This window comes from Pogona vitticeps, chromosome 2 (assembly GCF_051106095.1).
Source record: "Pogona vitticeps strain Pit_001003342236 chromosome 2, PviZW2.1, whole genome shotgun sequence".
Lineage (NCBI taxonomy): Eukaryota > Metazoa > Chordata > Lepidosauria > Squamata > Agamidae > Pogona > Pogona vitticeps.
Genome location: NC_135784.1, coordinates 128,621,208 through 128,628,063, shown reverse-complemented (window position 1 = coordinate 128,628,063; position 6,856 = coordinate 128,621,208). Strand labels below are relative to the sequence as shown.

At 42.1% G+C, this 6,856-nt stretch overlaps 1 long non-coding RNA gene across 1 annotated transcript in view; it reads right to left on the bottom strand.

The window, feature by feature from the left end:
- Positions 1–1,010: 1,010 nt before the first annotated feature.
- LOC140704540 (uncharacterized) overlaps positions 1,011–6,856 on the bottom strand; it is a 52,383-nt gene continuing 46,537 nt past the window's right edge. Inside the window, exons 3-4 of the long non-coding RNA XR_012083778.2 lie at positions 3,437–6,175; positions 1,011–2,096 (exon numbers count right to left, since the gene is read on the bottom strand). This is a non-coding gene — a long non-coding RNA (uncharacterized LOC140704540). The remainder of the gene's footprint in view (positions 2,097–3,436; positions 6,176–6,856) is intronic.

Sequence of the window (6,856 nt, the reverse complement as noted above, 5' to 3'; positions counted from 1 at the left end):
TGGTGAGTTCCTCTGGTGACAGTAAAATCACACAGAAGGCAAAGAAAAGTTCTGCTCAGGAGTTTGGAATCCATTTCTAACCACTATGGACAGAAGGGAGTGCTTTAGCCACTCCCCCCCTTCCATTTCTGGCTATGTGATTAGTCAGGAATGGAGACTCTCCTTATGAGTCAGAATCTTTACCTTCCAGGGTCCCAACTCACACGGGAGTATCCACAGTTCACAGAGCATTCCCTCTTCAGATTCTTATCTGGAAGTGTGCTGGACCTAGAAACGGAGAAGGAGGGCTCCTTTCTATCCAGATTCACTTACACCTGAATAGCACAGGTTGTGCATTCTCCAGGCCCACCATCCAAGAAGTGGTATCTTGAAAAAAACCCCACTAATATTCCTTTATTGGGAAGTTGGGGAAACTATCACTCCTATGCTGATTGAGAGATGTGGTGAGTAGACCTGGGAGCTTCATGTTTGTATCCTGGGGGATACGAATATGAAGCTCAGGAGCCACAGAGGTCCATTCTCACACACATACACACCCAGAACCAGCCCGGTCCACTCACTGGGCTTTTCACAGCTCATGCATCCAACAGTGATGACATCACGCCAATCATGGATGTAGTTCCACCTGTGCTGCCCCACCCCTCCCCACAGCCAACCGCTCCAGAGAGGAGGTGGGAAGATGAGTTTCCCCACTCAGCTGCTGAGCGGTCGGCTGAGGGGAGATGCAGGGAAGCACCAGCAGGACATCCATGACCGGCGTAATGTCACTGCCCTTGGACGCATGAACTATGAGGAGCCTGATGGGTGGACTGGACTGGTTCTGGGAGGAGGAAATGGACTTCTGTGGCACCTGTGGTGCCAAACTTCATATTTGTATCCCCCGGGATACAAATACGAAGCTCTCCTGTCTAGTTATCATCCTACAACTAATCTATCAAAGCTCTGTGCCAGACTAATTAGATCTTTAATTTGATCAAACTAATTCCTTTGTTCTTATGCTAAAAGCACAGGCTTTGTTGTGTGAACTTTCTTAAGGCTTTTAATTTTCTTTTACTTCTATTAAGCAAAAGGAAATGAAAGGGAATGGCATTTATAGGGCACAGGGTATCTTTATCCAAGAACCATTTCAACATTATGTGATTTTTTTTTTTTTAAAAAAGGAATCACCTGCTAAAATTGCCACTTGTACAGCTCTTAAGTGCAGTTTTGTGCTGGTAATACACTGGTTTCTAATTAAAGGTTTGTTGTTGTTGTTTTAATCCCTGTCCCCAGTTTCCTCCTTCAATGCTATATATTTGTCGGTTAAAAAATCTCCGTAATTCACAGTGAAAAACATACTGTGGAAAGAATTTTCAGATCATTACCAGTTTTCTGAGAACACTGCCTGTTATTAACTTGCTGGAAGGACATTAAAGAGGCAGTGGGGATAAATAAGTACTATGCCTTTCAACCAGTGTGCTTAACACATGGCTTTAATCTTCTTAATCCATCCAGAATTTAAGGAACAACAACATCAACAAGGCAAATGCCTTCCTGGAGAGACTACACATCTGAACTACATGGTAATTGCAATCTAGTTTCAAATTGGGCGCCATATTGCCCTGAGGTTCTATACAGGGAAGTTTACCAGCAGTTCCTCAGTACTCTTATTGCAGTACTTTGGAGCAGAAATCCAGAACTCCACTTAACTAATTCAGCAATTGGGCCTTCAAACTCAGAAGCTCTCTCACCTATCACACTTTGAAATACCACACCTAGAAGTAAGGCACATTGCCATCTGAAAATTAGGAGTTAAGACCATTCCGTCAAGTATCTAAAATTATGAAATTGTGATTTTCTTCTAGGATACTGTTCTTCTAGTTAATAGGAGAGATTCTAGATTTCACAGGAGCCAATGAAAACATTTTGTTTCCTTCTCAAACATGGCCAGAATCCTTTGCAGTATCATGAGAATTTTGTGCCAGACAGCAAACAGTACTTTGGCAGATTTGTTGATATGATTTTTCACTGTGAAGGTAAAAGGTTTGAAAATAATTCATGGAACGGTCAAGGTAAGGTTCTCATCTCTTGTGAAGGTTTCATGCCTTGAAATCACCCTGTGAGGAAAGAGAGAGAGAAGTCACTTAAAGTGTCCCTGAGAATGTTACAAAGGATTTGTCCCAAAGGGGAATCTAATCATACCCAACCTGGGTAGTACCATCGGTGAGCTATGAGATTCATTTTGATAGGTGTCATGTTACACTTGTATGTACGGACTCCAATTTAAAAGGCATTGATTATGATATTGGCAGGGGCGCATTCTGTTTATATTCCTTGCCTCCTAATTTCATGTGGGATAGTCTGAGTAGGAAAACTATGACATCCAGGCCCAACCGAAAGAACTCCTCTGCCTCTGCTTTCTGAGAGCACTGAGCACATATATCCCATGAGTCATTATTGTCGAAGGCTCCTATGAGCTGGCCTGTTCCATTGATCTGCTCTTGTTCCATACTCATTTTGAGACTCATAAAAATAGACCCTGAGGAACAACAGCAAAGCTGAGGGAGTTTAATTTCTTTACTATGACAGGTGGAATTATGATTGAGGCTTACAGGCCTCCTTTCCAAAGAGAAGAATTTCACCCACAGCATGCCTCCTATGATCTCCATGGGTTTTGACTGTTATGCCAGCTTTGAAGGCATGCTGATAATCCCCAGTGGCTGTTCAGGATGCATAACTGGGGGAGAGGACTCTTTCTCAACATGAGTCAAAGAGAGCCGTTCATTAAAACTGATAAATGACACTTCTCCTTTCCACTTCTCAATATTTCCAGTGCAGAGAATGGTGATCAAAGCGCAAGAAATTAGGGTGTTGACTTGGGATAATTAGTTCCCTTCTTAATGTGTGCCTCCAAAGGGATCCTGGGTTGTCCTCCCTGTCATGTGAACATGTACTCGACATTAGCAGATAGTAATGTCCCCCCCCCCCGACCCATTTGATGTCTTGAGGTATATTTACTGGCTCTTAAAACTCAGGAACTCCCTCTGTGGTTAGAAATCTGAAGTAACAGGAGGTAGGGAACAACACCCTTTAATTTGACTAGCTTGGAAAATTCTAGTGCGGAGACAATAATAATAAAAAACTGAAGATAAAACACCAGTCATCTTGGAATGGTGGCTGGTGCGTTTGGCGAACGGCAAATGTCTAACAGTGGTAGGTAGGTAAGCAAATGTTAAAAGAAAATTAGTATGTCACACTTTGTGCTTATGATAATGCTATGTTCTTTTGTTGCCGTTTTTCATGCTGGGCATATTAATGCCTTCCAGGTAAGGAGATGCAACAGAGAAAATTAATAGAAAGACAGAGCTTTAGAGAAGGCCTGATGGAGCTGCAAAAATGCCCTGTAAACAGTGAGTTTTATAAATGCCATGCAAAGGGATAGCACAGCAACCCTTACCGTCCCATCTGAAGACTGCATGGTGGGAGAGATGACAGCTTTTGTCTCGGGAGACTGAAGCTAGCAATAGGCAACTGGATGAAGTAGGAAGAAAACATAGAGATCATTACATTAAGGCTCTGCAGTGACTGAGATCACTTCTCAGAAAGTCAGAAGTAGACAATACGTATAAGAGTTGCAATATAAATTGCAACCACACTGACAATCCTTTGATAATAATATTAAGAAGCAATTGACCAGGTGTCAGTTGGAGGCAGGGGTCAGATTGGGACCACTGTGGGCAAGAAAAGTTAGTGTCTCCTATTTTCCATGGCAATGTATTCATCACTCCCTGTACATACTCTGGTGCTTCCCAGCCTTGGGTCCCCAGAGATTCTTGGACTAAAACTCCCAGAAGCCTTCAGCACTAGCTGTGCTGGCCAGGATTTCTGGGAGTTGTAGTCCAAGAGCATATGGGGACCCAATGTTGGGAACTACAGCTTTAGAACGCAGGTGTTCAAAATGCAGCTGTTACTAAGCCTCAGCTTTCTCCAGGCTACGGTGACTATGCTACCCAGTTTGCTAGGTTTTACCTAGATTTTAAGCCTGGCCCCCAGTGCTTGTTTAGACCATCTTCTGGCCTGGATTCCAATCTTGTTTTGAAAAAGCAATCTCTAGCCCTCATAGAACCAAAAGTATAGGTGAAGCATGCAATTAGCATGTTGGCCGACTGTTATGCAAGCGTCAAACTTTTAACGTGGTTAACCAATGAGTGAAGCCATCTGTGGTTTGACAGAATTTCACAGAAATATGAATAAAGAATCAATCCTTTGCTGGTAAATGTTGAAGAAAGCCTGGAACAAGCTGCTTTGCAGATAGCTATAATCTTTCACAGAGCCACTTGCAAATGGCACATAGAAAGAAATTAAGGCACCAGAATGAATGCTGGTTGGAAGATTATGGAAGGTGGAGTCCAAAGTCGGAACTCATCCAAGTTCTGTATTAGGTATCTTATTGCCCTTTGAGAAAAAGCAAGTTCCATTTAATCTTCTACGGACTTCTGGGAGTTTAGCTGGAAATTTAGCAGCTTCTGCTGCTGCTGCTTCTTCTTCTGCTTCTTCCTCCTCCTCCTTTTCCTGCTACTATCATCATCATCATTAGCTTGCTGAACTTATGGGTTGCTATGGATTTTAAATTTGTGGGGAAATGTTTAAAAATGTATGGAAATTATAACCCCCCCCCCCTTTTGAAAAACTAACTGAGCTTTGTATTTGTTTTGGGGTGACTCTTTGAATTGTTTGCTCTGATATACACTGCACTATTTATTCATTTTTATTTATTTAAAGTGTTTTACCCTGCCTTTCTCCTTAAAAAGGATCCAAGGGGGCTTACATCATTAAAAGGGAATATATGTAAAGCTAAAAACTGTAAGTATACAAATACCGGAAAGGGTCAAATACCACACTGCAACATGGTAAGAAAAAACAACACCAAAAACACATTCAAAGGCACAATAATCCATGTAACAAGCGCACTCTGGCAGCCAGTCACTGAGGAAAGTTAAATGGCTCTTACACCTCTGTAAATATGTGTAAGGGATTGATGCATCTGCTCTCAGAACTCCCAACCACCAAGGCCCGTGAACATTGTGGCTGAAGAAGTATGGATGGTGTAGCTGAAAGAGTAAATTTTCCAAGCTCTGCTGTGAATTTCATTCCCTGCGACTATATAACCCACCGGAGTGAAACAAAACAGCAGCTTGTGGCAGTGGATTTATATTGAGAAGTGTAAGCAAAATATGAGAAATGCCACACTGGGCTGGTACTTGCTTATGTGCAGCGCTGCTGTGAGGGAATGAAGAGTTGGGGAATACAGGGGGAAAGGAACTGAGGGGAAGAAGAAAGAAAAAGAGGATAATTTTTACACATGTGGGATTCAGACATGGCAAAGTAAGAATATATTCTAGTCATACTGAAATGTTCAGACTCTTATCTCTGTCCAAATGGTACTTTTTATATCAGTAACACAATTAATGGTAAGAAATGATAGCCATCACATCAGCATATCACAGGATGCATAGCAAAATGTCTTTCTTTCTTTCTTTCTTTCTTTCTTTCTTGCTTGCTTGCTTGCTTGCTTGCTTGCTTGCTTTCTTGCTTTCTTGCTTTCTTGCTTTCTTGCTTTCTTGCTTTCTTGCTTGCTTGCTTGCTTTCTTTCTTTCTTTCTTGCACATTTAGACCTTTTTGGTGTTTTGCCCAGCTCCTAATCTTTATGCATGTGGTATTATCAGTTATGTAAGTATGTCACACAGGCAAGCTTTCTCCTCATGTGTTATGCTACTCTTTTACAGATGACTCAAGAACAGCCAACCATGCACGATCAGGCCTGATTTGCATGGGCTGCAACACTGCCTGAAGCCTCCCCAAGGAATCATCCATCTTCTTGGCAGAGTTATGTACAATCTCCCCACTACTCAGTGGACTACATCAGGGTATGGCAGTTGGGGAACTCCATCATTTTCTCTGCCTCAAGTGAGCTCATTACAGGCACAGTGGTTGTTTCACTTCAATCCACACATCCCAGGCTTGTCCCTGCCTGATTCCAACATGTCTCCTTTCAATGTTGCTACAGTGGACTACTGTCTTGCAGATATATAGAGGGATGAGGCAGAAGGATCTCCTGATCTGCTACTCACAATGCAAGGCAGTCTTTCTTGCTGTTGCTTTTATACCTCTTACCCAGTTCAGACAGTTGCAGAGTCTGGAACAACAGAGATTTGCAAATTAGCTATGGCAGAATAAATTCTAATTTCTGTCGTAGAATAACTCCTTTTTAAAAAGATATTGGGGAAAGGGTGCATTGTCACTGTTAGGTATACAGTACACCAAGGTATCCATCTATACTACAATAGTACTATGGAGGGACACTTGAAGTATCTGATTTTTTTAGCATTCCTATAGGAATTGGTCCAATCAATCTTTTCTGGACTAGGTTGGACACTGAAACTTAATCATTAGAGCTGTGCATCAGATTCTGAAAATTCCCAAATCACTACCTGAATTGGCTTTATTCAGACTGGAGTGAACAATGTTGTTCTGGAGTGAACAATATTGAATCTGCAGATTGCCTTATGTCTGGAGCATAAATTCAAGTAGATGGAGAACAAATTGCTTCAAACCTTTTTTATATTTCATTTCATTTCATTTTTTAAAGGAAACTTTAAAGGTTGTCTGAAGTGTGGCTGGTTATTTTCTTCTCTTTAGGTCAGGCTTGTCCAACCTGTGGCCCGTGGGCTGCATGCGGCCCAGGTCGGCTCGTAATGAGGCCCAGTGCAATTTTTTATTTTAAAAGAAATTCCAAAGTTTAAAGTTACACTGCTGCCGCTTGCGGCTGGAATGCGGCCGTGGCATGTCACAACAGTGGGAGGGAGGGAGGGAGGGA